This window comes from Artemia sp. Qi Xiang Cuo, chromosome 18, assembly GCF_049724085.1.
Source record: "Artemia sp. Qi Xiang Cuo chromosome 18, ASM4972408v1, whole genome shotgun sequence".
NCBI classification, from domain to species: Eukaryota; Metazoa; Arthropoda; class Branchiopoda; order Anostraca; family Artemiidae; genus Artemia; species Artemia sp. Qi Xiang Cuo.
In genome coordinates, this window is record NC_142811.1 from 52,328,543 (window position 1) to 52,340,665 (window position 12,123).

Here is a 12,123-nt window from a genome sequence, read left to right on the forward strand (position 1 = left end):
TCCGTTGACTTTCCAAGGGGTAAAATTAATACCTTCCCCTTTGAGGTGGGAAATGGCAATATTTTGTTGGGTCATGGGCAGAACGTGCACCCGTCCGCTGACTTTCCTAGGGGTAAATAATATCTTCCCCTTTGGGGTGGGAAATGGCAAAATTTTGGTGGGTCATGGGCAGGACGTGCACCCTTCCGTTGACTTTCAAAGGGGTAAAAATAATACCTTCCCCTTTGAGGTGGGAAATGGCAATATTTTGTTGGGTCATGGGCGGGACTTGCACCCGTCCGCTGAATTTCCAAGGGGTAAAAATAAAACCTTCCCCTTTGAGGTGGGAAATGGCAATATTTTGTTGGGTCATGGGCAGAACGTGCACCCGTCCGCTGACTTTCCTAGGGGTAAATAATATCTTCCCCTTTGGGGTGGGAAATGGCAAAATTTTGATGGGTCATGGGCAGGACGTGCACCCTTCCGTTGACTTTCCAAGGGGTAAAAATAATACCGTCCCCTTTGAGCTGGGAAAATGGCAATATTTTGTTGGGTCATGGGCAGGACGTGCACCCTTCCGCTGACTTTCACAGGGGTAAAAATAATACCCTTCCCCTTTGGGGTGGGAAATGGCAATATTTTGGTGGGTAATGGGCAGGACGTTTACCCTTCGGCTGAATACTTTAGATCCCTAATTTTGAAAGAAATAAAAGTGAATGACGCAGGGGCGTACCTATAGTATTTTTATTAAAACGTCCCTAACATAAATATTGTAGGCAAGAAGGGTCGCTATTGAAGTAGGTGCTAGTCAAGCACAAGGGAAGAAAAGTAACTATTTAACAAACACGATTCTTGCTGAATTTATAAATATTACGCAATACATAATAAACAATAAACCAACATTAAACAATCTTAAATATAAGTGCTGGTGCTTGGCTTTCATTTGCTCATAATTTTGAAAATATTCTGACTCTGTAAGATTTAATTTGTTGTACAAAACTTTTAATATAAATGATTGATTGAAATATTACTTATCATTTTTTATTAAATCGATTTGTTTGTGGGTTTGCTGATATATTTTCATATAAAATATTGGTATCAGTGGGCCTCTTAAAGCCAAAACCAAAATCATAGGCAGCACAATTACGCAAAGTGATGCCAATTTAAACGAAAAAAAAAGCAAAAACAACAATCCAAAAATGCTTTACTTTTATACTGTTAAAAGTGTCCTTAAAAGGTTTACTTTTACCATACCATAACTCCTATATTGTTTTGTGTTTTCAGTAAAGCGCTAGTTCTGTAATCCTACAAACATAGGGAAATATCACCAGTTGATTTATTCGCATTAGTTGTATTGATATATGTTAGATATGCTGTGAAGTTATAATTTTTTCGTTTTAAGTTTCATCTTCGCTCTTTACTTCCCTTGGAAAAAAAATTGTTTTTTAAATTAATTGCTTCTTAAAAACTGAAGTTTCAAACTCAAAATCTCACCCACAACTGTAGGCAGGGTATACTCTGCAAACCAGAAGCTTCCTTCCTTGGCTTTCTTGCCTGGGAAAACTACAAAAATTCTTAATTTTTAGACACTCAGTTGAAACTTCTGTTTTAGGATCGACAGCCGCAATTTCATTTGATGGTATAATTTTCATCATGATCATGCCCTTATTAATGGTGATCCGCTTTTTATAAAACAACCCCAATCATCTTAAGTAAATATGTTACAATGCGTATTCTAAGTGTCATAGATGTCACGAAATCGGAATCAGCATTCATTTAAGTTTCTTAAAGAGCCTGTATTTTGTTCCAACTTCCATTTTTAGATTTTTATAATTTAATGTTATATCTCTGAGGTTAATTTTACATGATCTTAGCGATGCTGAAAAAAAAACGTCCGGAACGTCCGTTATTTCTAAACGTTATAGTTAGACAATATTCTTCAACGGAAACCAACATTTGCGCTTTTGTTTCTCTTTTTACTAGAGGGGTTTCTGAAACAACATTTCATCACATTTTTTTTACATTATCGTTCTTCCTTTTTTTTTTATCTAAAGTGACGATTCATAAGAAAACCATAAAACCCAGAATTTTGGATTTTCATATTCTGGTGTCAAAACATCATTATTGAAATAAACAAGATTGAATCCAAGCTATTTTTGTTTTCAAGAAATACAGAACATTTTTCATGAAATAAAATGTTTACTTATTAGTTTTTCTTAAAATTCTTTCAGTGAGTTAGACTTCTGAGCCCTTATTTTGTCAGCAAATTCTGGGGCAGCGTTTTTAACGCAGCATCAAGACTACGTTATCTCAAAAACCTCCCCAGTGGTTTCTTAATTAATAGAATGACAAAATGAACACTTATAAATACGTTTCTCATCCCCACAGGTTAGCTCACGTGGGAATGCAGTTCAATACTCTCAGGGTCTTTGCACCCATACATAACATTCTAAAAAATAGGTTCTTATACAAAGTTCAATTAGATTCATTCAGAGAAAACTATAGTGATTTGTTAAAACGTTGTGGGTAGAGTACAGTTTGACGCAGTTTGTAACTACGCCAATTGCGTAACCTTACGATTCCGCAAATGATCTACCTTGGCTAAAACCCGAATTCCTTCGATAGTACCAAGTCCATATCCTTTTGGCATCAATTTTATTCTGAAAAAGTTGCCTTGACCTTCTCTTGTGTCACTCAACTGTGTCTGTTCCACCAAAATACCAATTTGACCAATTATATTGTCTTGAGTCTTCTCTAGAAAGTGGAAAAAGGCATTGGTAAAGCAAACGGAGAGGTGTTCAGGTTTCATAGAGCCTAAAAAAATCTACAAGTTCATATACATGGATTGCTTGAACATGCAATAGGTGTGTCTGGGCACACAACCCCTCAAGTACAATTTCGGTAACGCCTTTTGTTAGATTTATGGGCGAAAGAGACCATTGGGTCTGTTTATTCTTCGTCAGCCCCCTCTCCTCCAGGCTCCTGAAATTTTAATTCCCCCTGTATCGTCCTGTATTTTTATATAATGTTCCAGTTTTGCTTCCTTTCAAATTTGCCCCCCCCCCACCCGCCGGAAAACCTGCCCTACCAAATTAGTTCTTACGTAATTGTAGGCTTCTCATTCCAGAAATTTCCAATTTATGTGGCGGTACACATGGCATAATTATATGTGGCATAATATGTGGAATAAGTATGGCATAAGACGGCATAATGTGGCATTAAGCGTGGCATAACGTGGCATAAATTATGTGAGGTACACATGGGGCGGGGGCTGCATCAAAATAACTGTAATCGCCAAGTTGAGTAAGTAACTGCTGGTGTCCAAGTCTATAGGCTATAGATAATTAAATGAAAAAAACAAGTTTTTAGAATGAAAGTAAAAAAGTGACATTGAAACTTGAAACGAACAAAAATTATTTCGTAAGTGAGGGGGACTGTCCCTACTTAACTCTACGCTCTTTATGCTAAAATTGTATAGCGTTATGCTGAAACGTTTAAAAATATTCAAAATACGTTTAAAAACGTCCAAAATATGTAGTTAATAGTAATTGCAAGGGTTTATTTTACCGATTGCCGTTTAGAACATTTGAACTGAAAATTTTACTTTTTTAAAGGGAGTACATAAACTCTTCTATTCTTGAGTTATAGTGAAAATATTTTTTTTCTTTTTCTCTCCTGCTCCAATTGCCTTTGTGCTTGACCAACCATTCTTAAGACATTGGAGACAAAAACTTGAACTTTGGTGTAAAGAGAGGAGGCTTAACGAGGGACAGCCCAGGGGCGGAACCAGGATTTTCTTAAGGGGGGGCGCAAAATAGGTTGATCCGATAAACTTGCGTTAGGAACAAGTTTAAATAACGCAATCTTGCGTTTATTAAGTAAATTACACTAATTTAGACTACGTTAGGGGAGCGCGCGCCCCCTCCCCCTGAGATCCGCCCCTGGGAAAGCCCCCCCCCTTACGTGCGAGACGATTTGAATGTGAGTCTTTAATAACATACATACATATATATACATATATATATATATATATATATATATATATATATATATATATATATATATATATATATATATATATATATATATATATATATATATATATATATATATATATATATATATATATATATATATAATAGCTTGGTGTACATATAATGAACACCAAGCTGTTCACTGAAGGGCGAACGTTTATGTACGATTTGGCAGTTGGAAAAGTTTTAGAAAGCATCATAAACCAGGCTTCTCAGGCTAAAAATGCTAGTGTTGGTCAAGCTCCTAGTAGAGCGGCACCCCCTCCCCAGCTGTTGCAGTAAATCAGCCCTACTTTGAAAGTTCGGGGGGAGAAAATTCCGGTAGTGAAGACAGTGATGCCAGTACAGTTGTGGATGCGCAAGCTATGCCCCAGCGACCAAGAATGCATAAGAGTGCAGAAATAATCAGTCCCGATGATCTACTGAGGAATCCTCCAAAAAATGTTCGTGGTGGCCGGGGAAGGGGTGATACTAGTGGGGGTAGGCTGTACCATGGTAATATAGGTAATATAGATCGACATATAACACACGTAAAGACTACTACAGGAGGGATTTCAGTGAATGACAGAGAATTCCTCCAGAGACACCATTCAATCTTGCAGCTGATCAAAGTATAAACACAAATTAGCGGTGCGCAGGCTATACGCAAGAAAACGTGGTCAAGTTTGTGTCTTGGAATGTTCAAGGACTAAGGAATAAAAAAAGTGAAGTGGAACTTGAAATAACAAAATTTGATTTTGTTGCGTTTGTAGAGTCATGGCACAGTAGTGATGAAGTGCCATCTTTACGCGGTTTCATAACCAAACATGTTGCCAGTTCTGTGTCAAGGAACTTCCGCCATTACGGTGGTATCTTAGTGCTTTTAAAGAATAATTCTTTTTTGTCTTTTAATAAGCTGAAAGGTGAATCAGAAAACTTTGTTTGGATTAGATTGTTATGTCACTCAGGTCTAAAATCGTTGGTTTGTGCAGCTTATGTCCCACTGCAATCTAGCTCATATACTGCAGAGGCAGCATAGGCAGCGCGTTAGCGTTTCCTAAGTAAAGAACGATGTGGGCACAATGTGTTTTTTCTGTTTGTTTTTTTTCTCCATACCCGGGCACTTCGTATCGAAGGAGTTGTCGTAAAAACTTCAAAAAGGGCTCATTCGATTGGAAGTTGGAGTGGCTAGTGCCCTATTTAGTAGTCGAAAGGGATTGGAGGGCAACTAGTCCCCCCCCCACGCCCATCATTCCCCCAAACACATCCAATAAAAATTTTGAGCTAGCCATTTTGTTCAGCGTAGTTAATTTCCAGATATAAAATATGTTTTTTAGGAGGACACTTCCCCACAACCCTAGGGGCAAGGGTTTTAAGTTATGCCCTGAGGGCATATAAGAACGATGTACTATTTATTATTTTTTTCTTTAGACCAGGGCACTTCATATGGAAGGGGTCGTCGTAGAAACTTCAAAAGGGGCTCATTCGATTGGAAATTGAGAGTTCGAATGTCCTTTTTAATAGTCGAAAGTGATTGGAGGGCACCTAGGCCCCCCCCCCGCCCCGCCCTTCATTCCCCCTAACACATCAAATCAAAATTTTGAGATAGCCATTTTGTTCAGCGTAGTTGCTTTCCAGATAGAAAATATGTTTTTGAGGAGGACGCTCGCCCACAACCCTCAGGGCAAGGGTTTTAAGTTATGCCCTGGGGGCATATAAGGTTTTTGTAGAAGGTGTAGTCGTAAAAACTTCAAAACAGGCTCATTCGATTGGAAATTCGAAGGGCTGGTATCCTTTTTAATAGTCGAAAGTGATTGGAGGGCAACTAGCCCCCCCGCCACGCCCATCCTTCCCCCAAACACATCCAATCAAAATTTTGAGATAGCCATTTTGTTCACTGTAATTGATTCTCAGATAGAAAATATGTTTTTGAGGAGGACGCTTCCCCACAACCCTCAGGGCAAGGGTTTTAAGTTATGCCCTGGGGGCCTATAAGGTTTTTATAGAAGGCGCTGTCGTATAAACTTCAAAAAAGGCTCATTCAATTGGAAATTCAAAGGGCTAGTGCCCTGTTTAATAGTCAAAATTGATTGGAGGGCAATAATCCCCCGCCCCAAGCCCATCATTTCCCCAAACAGATCCAATCAAAATTTTAAGATTGCTATTTTGTTCATCGTAGTTGATTTCCAGATAGAAAATATTTTTTTGAGGAGGACACTCCCCTGGAGCCCTCAGGGCAAGGGTTTTAAGTTATGCCCTGGGGGCATATAAGGTTTTTAAATAAGGTGTTGTCGTAGAAACTTAAAAAAAGCTCATTCTATTGGAAATTCTATTGGAAATTGAGAGCCACTAACCCCCGTCTCACGACCATCTTCTCCCCAAACACATCCAATCAAAATTTTTAGATAACCCTTTTATTCATCGTAGTTGAAAGTTTTTGAAATTAGGTCTTTAAGGATGACAACCCCTCCCCCAACAGCCTTCAGGGCAATGGTTGTAAGTTATGCACTGGGGGAATATAAAGTTTTTAATGAAAGGCAACTAGCCCCCCCCCCCCCACGCCCATCATTCCCCCAAACACATCCAATCAAAATTGAGATAGCCATTTTGTTCAGCATAGTTGATTTTCAGGTAGAAAATATGTTTTTGAGGAGAAACTCCCCCACAACCCTCAGGGCAAGGGTTTTAAATTATGCCCTGGGGGCATATAAGGTTTTTTATAGAAGGCGTTGTCGTAGAAACTTCAAAAAAATTCATTGAATTGGAAATTCAAAGGGCTAGAGCCCTTTTTAATAGTCGAAAATGATTGGAGGGCAACTAGCCCCCCCCCCCCCCAACGCACATCATTCCCCCAAACACATCCAATAAAAATGTTGAGATAGTCATTTTGTTCAGCGTAGTTGATTTCCAGATAGAAAATATGTTTTTGAGGAGGACAATCCGCCAAAGCCCTCAGGGCATGGGTTTTAAGTTATGCCCTGGGGGCATATAATGTTTTTGTAGAAGGCGTTGTCATAGAAACTTCAGAAAAGGGCTCATTTGATTTGAAATTCAAAGGGCTAGTGCCCTGTTTAATAGTCGAAAGGGATTAGCGATATGTGTTGTTGTTGTTTAGACCAGGGCACTTCGTATCGAAGGAGTTGTCGTGGGAACTTCGAAAGGGGCTCATTCGATTGAAAATAGAAAGGGCTGATGCCCTTTTTAATGGTCGAAAGTGATTGGAGGGCAACTAATCCCCCTTCCACTCCCACCCTCCCACGCCCACCCTCCCATTTGCCCATTATGTTTAAAAACTAAATGTTGCCTTAAGATTAAATCAAAATGCACTGTGATAATGCTAATTCCCAATAAGGCATCTCAGAGTATCCCAAGAACGACTGAGGGTATTATGTTTAAACTTTCGGGGCTACTTCTGCTCTTGAAATTTAACCAAATCAAAATAGCTTAAGCTTATCCCAGCTATTAAAGAAAGTAAACAGATTTTTTTGCGAATGTTATCAAGTTTTCCATTTCAGGTCAACTAGAGGAGGTATGGAACTAAATTAAACAGTACTATATGTGTCTATATTTTTAAAAGGGTGTATGTTGTTAAAAATCGCTGAAAATTTTTTTCCAGCATACAAATAGCAGGCCAAACTATAAATTCTTAAAAAACGAAAAAATTTAAAGTATTATTTTCTTTTTCCATGAATAGACTATGTCAATATAAAGCGAACAGAAATTAATTAAAAAAACTTTTTCCACAAAATAAGTTTTTTCAAAGAAAAGTAAAGAACTCCATTAAACAAAAAATTAGCAAGTTTGAAATCAAATAACCTACAAATGTTAGACTACCCCAAATCAGCATCAATAAATAAATGAAACCCAAAACGAACAGAAATTACAATGAATAACCAAGTCAAACTCAAAACGAGAAGAAATTGACATAAGTTGGGCGCAAAACCCCTATACTTTCCCAAGGCCAGAACAAAATTTGCACTTTTCTGTAAAAAATACAAATGAATGTGCATTATCAGTTTTATATACATATACTGATATTTAGTAATCAAAATGTTAATATTATTTGATTTATTAAAGTTATAAAAGTAAAAACATTTATATTTTTTTCAGTAAAGTGCAATTTATGCTCTGGCCTTGGGAAGGCATAAGGGTTTTGAGTCTAACTTGTGTTAATTTTCTACTCGTTTTGAGTTTGACTCGGTTATTTATTGTAAGTCAAGTGGTGATTAAACTTGCATTTCGGGTCTAAGACATTATTGATTATGTTTTGGTTGACCTTTGTTTGGATGTGGAATCACTGAATGTTGAAGTTTTGAATATTCAGTTGTCTGACCACCTACCGATTAAGTTAAGCGTAGCTTAGGTTCAACTGGAAATTAAAAGGGCTAGTGCCTTTTTTAATAGTTGAAAGTGATTGGATTGCGACTAAAGCCCCTCTCACGCCCATCATTACCCCAAGCACATCCAATCAAAATTTTGAGATATCCATTTTGTTCAACGTAGTTGAACATTTTTGAAATTAGGTCTTTTAGAATGATAACCCCCTCAGAGTCCTCAGTGCAAGGGTTGTAAGTTATGCCCTGGGGTCATATAAGGTTTATATAGAAAGTTGTTGTAGAAATTTCAAAAAGGGTTCATTTGATTGGAAATTGAAATGGCTACTGCCCTTTTTAATAGTCGAAAGTGATTGGAAGGCAACTAACACCCCTTCCACACCCACCATTTATCCAAACACATCCAATCAAAATTTTGAGATAGCCATTTTATTCAAAGTAGTTGAAAGCACCGGAAATTATATCTAAGAGGATAACACTCCTCCACAGCCCTCAGGGTAAGGTTTGTAACTTATGCCCTGGGAGCATATAAGGTTTTTATTGAAAGCTTTGTCGTAGAAACTTGAAAAAGAGCTCATTCGATTGGAAATTCAAAGGGCTAGTGCCCTTTTTAATAGTCGAAAGTAATTGGAGGGCAACTAACCCCCCTCTCAGGCCCACGTTTTCCCCAAACACATCCAATCAAAATTTTTAGGTAGCCTTTTTTCAACGGAGTTAAAAGTTTTAGAAATTAGGTCTTGGAGGATGATAACCCCCTCAGAGCCCTCGGGGTAAGGGTTGTAAATTATGCCCTGGGAGCATATAAGGTTTTTACAGATAGTGATGTTGTAGAAACTTCAAAAAGGGCTCATTCCATTGGAAATTAGAAGGGCTTGTGCCCTTTTTAATAGTCAAAAGTGATTGGAGGATAACTAACACCCCTCTCACACCCAACATTTCCCCAAATACATCCAATCAGAATTTTGAGATAGCCATTTTCTTCGACGGAGTTAAAAGTCTGGAAATTATGTTTTTGAGGATGACACTCCCCCCACAGCCCTCAGGGCAAGGGTTATAAATTAGGTCCTGGGGTCATATATAGTTTTTTTTTATAGAAAGCATTGTCGTAGAAGCTTCAAAAAGGAACCATTCTATAGGAAATTGAAACGACTAGTGCCCATTTTGATAGTCGAAAGTAATTTGATGGCAAGTAAACCCCCTCTCACGTCCACCATTTCCCCAAACACATCAAATCAAATTTTTGAGATAGCCATTTTTTACAACGTAGTTCAAAGGTCAGGAAATTATGTCTTTAAGGATGACAACCCCCTCAGAGCCCCCAGTTAAAGGGTTGTAAGTTATACCCTTGGGCATATAAGATTTTTATAGAAAGTGTTGTCCTAGAAACTTCAAAAAGGGCTAATTCGATTGGAAATTGAAAGGGCTAGTGCTCTTTTTAATAGTCGAAAGTGATTGGAGGGCAGCCAACCCCCCTCTCATGCCCACCATTTCCCCAAACACGTCAAATCTACATTTTGAGATAGCAATTTTCTTCAACGTAGTTGAATGTTCTGGAAATTAGATCTTAGTAGAATGGGGGGTACCAGCACAGAACGTACCACGTGGTTTATGGTTTTCTCAGTGAGAATGAAAAAACAGGAATTTTCTCACTTGGAAAAACATGAATTTTGTCACATTTATGGTTGTTTTCTTGGATGGTTATGTGTGTTGTTCAATTTATTTGATGTTTTTCTCGGATGTCAACATCAAACTATGGATGTTTTATAGTTTTTGTTAGTGAGAATTTGAAAAACAGGAACTTTCTCACATTTATGTCTGTTTTCATGGATGGTTATGTGTGTTGTTCGATTTATTTGATGTTTTTCATGTCTGTTATATGGATGATCCAGAAATAGTATTTGATGTTGTTGTTCAAGCCAAATGTTATGAGTTTCCCGGAAACAGTTAGATCACATGTTTCCTTCTCAGCCAATCAGAGGGCTTTGTTTGCATAGTAGCGGTGGAGGGAATATAAAGAAAGAATTTTTGCTATAGTTTTATTAGTCTGTGAATAGAATTCAAGGAGTGAGAAGAAGAAGAACAGTTTGACTTTACTCATTTGGATATATATTTGTGATGGCGATGAGTGGAATGTTTACCCTATTAAAAGTTGATAGTGGAGTTGATGATAATAGTACAAGAGCACCAAATATTGCGGTGGAAATCACGAAAGGATCACGTCTTTGTCTGGAATGAGATGCAGTATATGCAAGATATGTGATATCCATGAGCAAATTTAAAATGGAGGATCAATTATGTTTCGCCGCTAAAGTTGATATAGCACATGTGAATAAACTTCAATGTGCTTTAAGTGCATTGGTGAAACATATTGAAGACAATAAACAGTATCGCTAATTGTACATGCTCAGTATTATTGATGTTGTTGTTGTTGTTGTAATTATTCAATAAAATTGTTTCGAAATCGAAAATGTTCTCTTTCTTTTCAGGTTAGAGATAACCAATCAGGGTCAGTCTAGAGTCAGCAGTCGGAGTGAAAGGATTTAAGAATGAATAAATTTGAGAAAGAGAGAATTAGATCAAATCTAGTGTTTATGGGAAAACATTTGATTTTGGATGATGATTTTCTCGAGTTATCTCTTAAACGCAGGATATTCTCTTGTCAGGGAACACTTGAAAATATAATGAGGAGTGATTCTCCCCCATTGGACTATTGTATGAAACTTTTAAAATGTGATTGAAATGCTTATAGTCAATTTATTGATATATTAATTGAAACAAAGCAGAATCATATTGTGGATATACTTTTGAAAATATTGTCAATGGATTCAATGTAGATGGATCCCCCCATCATTCGAAAGAGGTAACGTCACAGAGTTACTCCTCTCTCCCACCATTTCCCTCTCATTGAATTTATCGAACGAAGAGGATCAGTTTCGTTTTAGCTGTGAGTGAGTTGACATCGGAAACCAAAAAATGTTCTATACATGTCCATTGTGCATGTAAACTCTTGGCAGTTGGAATCAATGTAAGAATTGTACAATTATTGATGACTATAGTAAAAAGTGTAAATTATGTAATCCTTGTAAATTTCATAGAGGCTATGCAGTACAAATTATAGGATGTAATTCATGTCTTGAGGAGGAGTTTAACTCGCATCCTAGAGGGCACCAGCGCTCCAATTGTTACTATGATAAATGTGATCAGTGGGAGAATACTTACCCCTCTATGATTGGAAAGAATCCTAAACGTGAGTATAGTTTATTTCTACGAGATTGGTATCGTCGTGGATTTAAATTATTCTGGGAAAAGGACTCTGGCCTACGATTCAACTGTTGGGGTAACAAGACAATTTGGTTTCTACGTCATCGTTGTGATGACACCACCTACTATGACTATAAACCAAGTGATTTTTATTTGGCAGTTACCGAATGTGACTCACCATTTGAAAACATTGTATGTGATATTGCTTCAAATAGACAGATTGAAACTCGTGAATTTCATAATATGAATGTAAATAGTATTATTGACTATACAAAGATATATGACAAGAGTGAAGTTACATTGTACTGTAGAAAATGTGACACTGACTTTGTAGTCAATCAAGATCAATATACAGTGAATCCATATGATTTGACATCATTAGTGGTTAAATAAAGTTTCCTATACATAGTAGATGAAGAAATCTAAAGGGTAGATTTAGAGACATTGTTACATATATGTGCATTTTATTAAAAGGCAAATTCACATACATTTTGTAAGAACGTTACTCTTAGGTAACTAAAATCAATACCATATAG